The 5,968-nt window shown below is 45.5% G+C and overlaps 1 long non-coding RNA gene across 1 annotated transcript; it reads left to right on the forward strand.

Moving 5' to 3' along the window:
- Positions 1–1,522: 1,522 nt before the first annotated feature.
- On the forward strand, positions 1,523–5,562 carry LOC146181018 (uncharacterized). Its single transcript, XR_014700139.1, has 2 exons — positions 1,523–2,635; positions 3,102–5,562. It is a non-coding gene; the product is annotated as an uncharacterized LOC146181018 (long non-coding RNA).
- Positions 5,563–5,968: the final 406 nt, after the last annotated feature.

Raw genomic sequence — 5,968 nt, forward strand, 5'->3', positions numbered from 1 at the left:
TGAAGTCTCCTATCAATATTACTACCTTGTCGCACCTAAGATGCATTTCGAGACTTTCGAAAAATGTTCTGCGCTCGCTCACCGCGTTCAGAGCATAAACACAGACAACACGATAACTATAATTTGAAAACGAAAAGTCAACAACAAGAAGGCGACCGCATTGGGAAGCCACAACGGAAGCAACGTTGATGCCTAAACTTTTACGAATAAATAAAACGCAGCCACCCGACGCGCCGACGGAATGGCAGACGCATACGTCATACAAAGAAGAAAAGGACGACGCCATACGATCAGTTAGCTCTTCGCTTTCAATCTTAGTTTCTTGGATAGCGATTAGGTCAAGGTCATTTTCAAGAATTAGGCGTCGCAGCTGACTTTGTCGTCTTCTTGCTCCCAAACCCCGGACATTTAAAGATGCTAGACGAAGTGTTACATCGAGATTAACCGCCATGTTTAGTAACAAAAGCCCCGCTAATAAGAGTTCGTGGCGGGTAACAAAACACTAAACTCACAGTGCATAAAGCCTCCATGCAGCGTTCCCCAATCCAGTCTTTCGCAGGCGCCGTACAGATCACAGCCAGCACCGTCTTTACTGAGTCCACCTGGCCACACAGGTCAAATGATTATGGAGGCGGTTTCACCGCCTGCCTTGGCTCGGACGGGACGTTCGGGTTCGGCCGCGATTTGACGGCCGGCCGTCTCCTCCCGGTTGTTTTTGGTGGCGGCTCCCCGCTGCCACTGCCGTCCAGTTGCTCACTCTCGGTATCTTTCTGGTCACGCGGCCGCTTTCCGGGAAGTATACCGGCACCGACGCCAGCTGCTCCCTGAGTAACGTCCATTGCGGGTGCTTCGGCGCCCTCGATGTTCGATTCGTCGTCGTTCGTCGCGTTATCCAACGCAGATTCCTCTTGTTCGGTAACTATTTGTTTGCTCGGTGGGCTAGCGTGAACACTAGGCTTCTGCGGCACAAGGACTTGAAGATTAGGCTGCAATACTTCCTTGTCCGCTGGTCCTTTTCCTGCTTTCGAAGTCTCCTCAGCGTCCGCCTCATCCATGTACAGCTCGAACGCTTCATCGCTTTTGCCGGGACCGGTGTCACGAAATCGGCGCCCATTTTCATCAAGCCGGTACGGCGCGAGGCCCGCACGGCGTCGCGTGGAAGGCATGGAGAGCAAAGCCCCCTTCCCCGCGCGGGAGAGCGCGTAGCTTTGTATGCGTTGTTGTCACCCTCTTTCCCCTTGCCCGCGGAAGACGGTTGTTCATCGGCCTGGAATGTGCCAGGCCTTTCGAGAAGGTTCTATGGGACCTGGCCAATGACGACGCGCGGCTCGACGGGAGGAGAAGAGGGAGCTACAACCAGCGAAGCTATGTGTGTGTGCGCGCTAGCTTTGGCGCGTGTTAACAAACAGACGCGGCGCGCCCTATTTAAAGAGACCGCGCCGTTTGATGAGTCAGTCAGTCAGCGAGTCAGTCAGTTCGTCAAGTGTTTTGCGACGTGCTCGCCTGTGTTTCGACTGGACTCCCGGGGCCCGATCCTCGATATTCGCCTTCCCCTGGCGGCGCCATATTGTCTTTCTGATTGGCTCAGAAAAGAGTCACGTGCTTCAAACTTGTGGCGCGAAACCATCAGTTGAGGCAAGCACTTTTAGCGGTTACGTCAAAATGACGTAGCCGTGAAAATTGATTTCAACCGGAGCTATCCTTGTTGCCTGGATGACAAATACGAATGATTTTGGAGTGGAAGCAAAGTTACTGATGGTGGTTTGGAGAACACTTACGCTCGATTAACCAATGTGATGAAAATAATGGCATACTGGGAAGGAGCGGATGCTCAAATTTGATTGGCTGGAGCTATGTCACGTGAAACACGTGATACGCAAGCATATTTAGATTACGTCAAATTGACGCGTCATGACGTAACTGACGTGCCGCCATTACCGAAAATGCTGACGTTTGGCCGCCATAATTTCGCCGAGTGGCGAGGTGCCCGAATTATGCTAATGAGACTATGGCGACAGGCAAGCTGATTTATGCAGCCGTTAGCCTACCGTAGTTTCTTAGCTTGTTATTAAAAGTAAAAGGATAACTTTATATACACCTTGTATGGCTTTTTAAACGGAATAGACAGGCAAATTATGAGCGCGTATGAAATAAAGGACGTTTGAGACAATCTCTAATGGGGCAGAAGCGTGCGGCCGCGTGACGGCGCTAACTGCTTTCTTATTTCAAACCCTTTCTTCCATGGTAAGAAATTATTGGTCTGCGCGGTTATAATAACCCAGCAATGGCGGCGGCCATGGAGTCGTGCAGTTCGTCGTCTGCAAGTAGTGATCGAGGATTTGCAGCAGCACAGCAATGCTGTCAAATTGCCTTGAAAGATAGCTCGTCAGTACAGTCAGATCTGAGGAGTGTAGTGTGGCGGCTTTGCAAACTCCGAGGCGAGAATTGCTCTGCGCTCGGGTGTTTCGGGTGGAATCGGCAGTGGTGAACGCCTCTGATGTAGGATGGCACGAAATGTATTCGTTCGGCCGAGCAACGAGCTCCTGGAATGTGTCGGGCTTCTCGATGGGTGTCGGCCAGCAAGGCAACGCAGTCAATCTGCTGGAAATGCTGCAGCACGTCGAGCATCATAGAGGTAAGCGCAATAGGAAAACCTGCAAAGGTGACTGTTCATACAGCGTCATTCGCATTCAAGTTGTGCGCAGGCGGGAAATGACTGAAGATTAAAGGAATACTTACAGGACGCATGCGGCGAAAAAAAAAAAAAAAAAAAAGAAACTGAGTGTGCTCGTAGTTGTCAAGATTTCTTGGCTAATGGTTTCGACGACCGAGAAAGGAAAGTAATGTGAAATCGCGTGATATAAGTCGTTCCTTTAGTTGCAAAATAGAAAAAAGTTAACCTTCGCACTACAATTTCCGCCACCAACCCGTCTTTACCTGTTACGGAAATGGTTCACTTAGGTATTGCACTGACCATTTCTTGCATTCATAGATTACACTTTACCGCAGCTTAGCTTGCAGCATTGATGATTTTGAATGTTCCTGTGCCATGCGTGTTTGATATTTTATTCGCATATAATTTAGGCACTAAACATTTGCAGGTGATCGTGTGGACCTTGTGCAGCCATTGCAGCACTTCCGATCCGAGTCATCATGTGGGCGAGAAGTCCTGGGGCCATATTCAACATCATTAACCTCTCTGCTAGGCTTGTATAATCTGGGAGGCCACGCCTTGTCCCTGGACGGCCACATCAGATGTGAAGTGCTATGCAGATGGACAGCTCTTTTTGAAGATCGTTACAGCTTGTAGTGTGTGCAGATCACATGACATTGACGCCACCTGCAAAAGGTAATCGCAGCAGGAACATCAACAAGTACAAGGAAGAGGACGTGCAACATTTATATTAACTTGGACAAGAACAACTTGATCACCTGCACTTGAGATTTTCACTCGCTGTCATGATTTTGATATATGCCACAAGTGATCAATGTTACTTTGAGTCACTTTGGGACGTTAAACCCCACAAACCAAACCAAACCTTTCTTTGGTGCTATAATTTTTTGTCTACCATCTGTAGACATACTGAGTGTATTCTACAAGTGCTGTGGCCCTCGCTGAGAGCTGTCATTCTTTGTTGTATACTTTGCTTTTTTGTGTTCTGCTTAAACTCAGTGTGCATTTTATTAAGTGCTTCATGTCAATGAAACGCAGGAAGGTACAAAAACGTTCTCCTTCTACCTCCAGAAGTGCCATTCTGAGTAGGACGTGCGTGCACATATAGTTCACAATTCACTTTGGTGTTTGTGGCAAGCAAGCAGTCTGCGACATACTACTTCAGTGAGAATATTTGACATACGTGTACCCTGGTGGATGTGTCTGCAGTCGTTTACCATAGCAGAGTCCATTTCGTTACACCTATCTTGTGTGCTACTAGGGTGAAACGTGAGGTGCCCACTGTGTTTTTCCACGAACTGTAGAGTGAAGCGAGCTGTGCTTCTTTGTATTTGGTTGCCTTTATGCTTGTTTTCTATTGCTTCCTTCATATGCTGAACGTAGATGAACAGCAATCAACTAGTTTTCCCAAGGCTAATCTGTGCATCTATTTGGTGGTCATTGTCTTTCATTGTTGTATGCACGAAAAATGAGGGCCCCGCCAACTTGTCAACCCATTTTGGCAATTTTAGATTCCACTTTTGCAAAATTTGCCATTTTCACTTTGCACTGCAATTACCGATGCTTTTTAGTCATGTTAATCAAGATCCCAGATAACCTGTTTAACCTCTGCATCATTTGTGTGGCTCGGCTATCAATGAACATTTTTGTATTCATTTTTTTTTACAAAGGCAACTATTGACTTCTCTGTTTTGTAACTAGGTGATATTGATGTGCATGTGTACCCACTGGCAAAAGTTCTTGAAGGTGGCTTCGCAGGGGAAAGAATGCATTCATTTGTGTACGAGATAAATTTCTTGACATTTCATGTTCACTATATAACCCATAGTCACAATAATGATGCACAAGCGCAGGAATGAAATAAAATCTTTTTGATAAGATTGTCCTTCATAAATTTTTGACTGCAGCTCTACAAAATGCTTTGCTCCTTTTGTACATTGCTACATATCTTGTTCCATAAAATATCTCCCTCCATGATAGCGTTGTGTGTAGACCTTCCATACCCCTATTATGAGGCTGCTATCTGGGCCAGTTGCTTCTTGACACATTCTTGCTGCTGCCACATGCCCTCCGGCACTCACATATGTTAAAGGAGGGTTGGTAAAGCTCACATATTCATGCTCTAAGCCACTGAAGCATGGCTTCATCACTCGAGATGTTTATCGAATGATTGCAGCTGTGTATAACTGCTTCATTATTTTTTTTTCTGTTAGTTGCTTTTGTAGCCTTATCTTCATTGTTCTTTGTGAGCTTTAAATTGAGAATTTTAAGGAAGGGGCAGACATTTTATGCCAATCACTTTCATCTCATTTATGTGGAAGCACTTTCAAGGACACTTTTGTTTCATCATCACTTTTCAACATTTTGTACCATTGTGCTAGTACTGAGTTGTATAACTTTTTGCTCTCATAAGTGACAGCTGCACTAGTTTCACTTACACCTATCCTATTGTCACATTTGTTTTCTACGTTATCTAGTATCCCTATGCTTTCCTATTATATCAGCTTCAGCAATCCTCTCTGCATTTAACCCTCAGAATGTGTTCCATATTTTGCACGTCTGCTATGTGTACAGCCTAAATTGAACACCACAATATATTCTTAAGATTGCATTCAAAAGATAACTTCCTGAAGATACAATCCTATTGAACACAGTAGACGTCATACTATCCATAAGTGAGCCATTCTTTTTCATGATGTATTGAAGAATTTGTGAACAAAGCGATTTCATTTTATCTTGACCACATTCTTCTGTTGTTTCTGTGGTACAGCCTCTGCCACAGCTACATCTATAACTTGGCTGTTGGCACCGTGGTCAAATGTCTTGCGAGCCAGCAGAGCCTAATGTAGCGTAGATGTTCAGCTATTGGCTTCTTGCTTTTTTTTTTTGATGCAGCAACGTTAAAGCCTCTTTTCTGCACAAAATGTGACGTTGTGAGGGGAAAATCTTGGGCACATTTCAGACAGGTGACATGGCCGAGTACTCAATGTGATGTCTCTGGCTTCACCTTTGAGATGAATGTGTGAGGTGATAAACCTTGCAGGATCTTTGGATAATAAGACAGGCAACCCTTAGGCCATGGAAACGCATCCGTACAGCTCGGTTACAGTGGGCTTTATAGGTATCTAGACAAGTGGTCTTCCACATAATTGGATAACTTACAGGTATACGCTACTGATATGTATCATAGAATAAATACTAGGTGTTAGCAGTAGCAAAGTCGATTCACACGAATGAGAGTCTGCAGACAGGAGCCATAAAAGCTGTTGTGTCATAGCGGTAAATGCTGAGCTT

Source organism: Amblyomma maculatum, chromosome 8 (genome assembly GCF_055883805.1).
Source record: "Amblyomma maculatum isolate TAMU_Amacu chromosome 8, ASM5588380v1, whole genome shotgun sequence".
Taxonomy (NCBI): Eukaryota; Metazoa; Arthropoda; class Arachnida; order Ixodida; family Ixodidae; genus Amblyomma; species Amblyomma maculatum.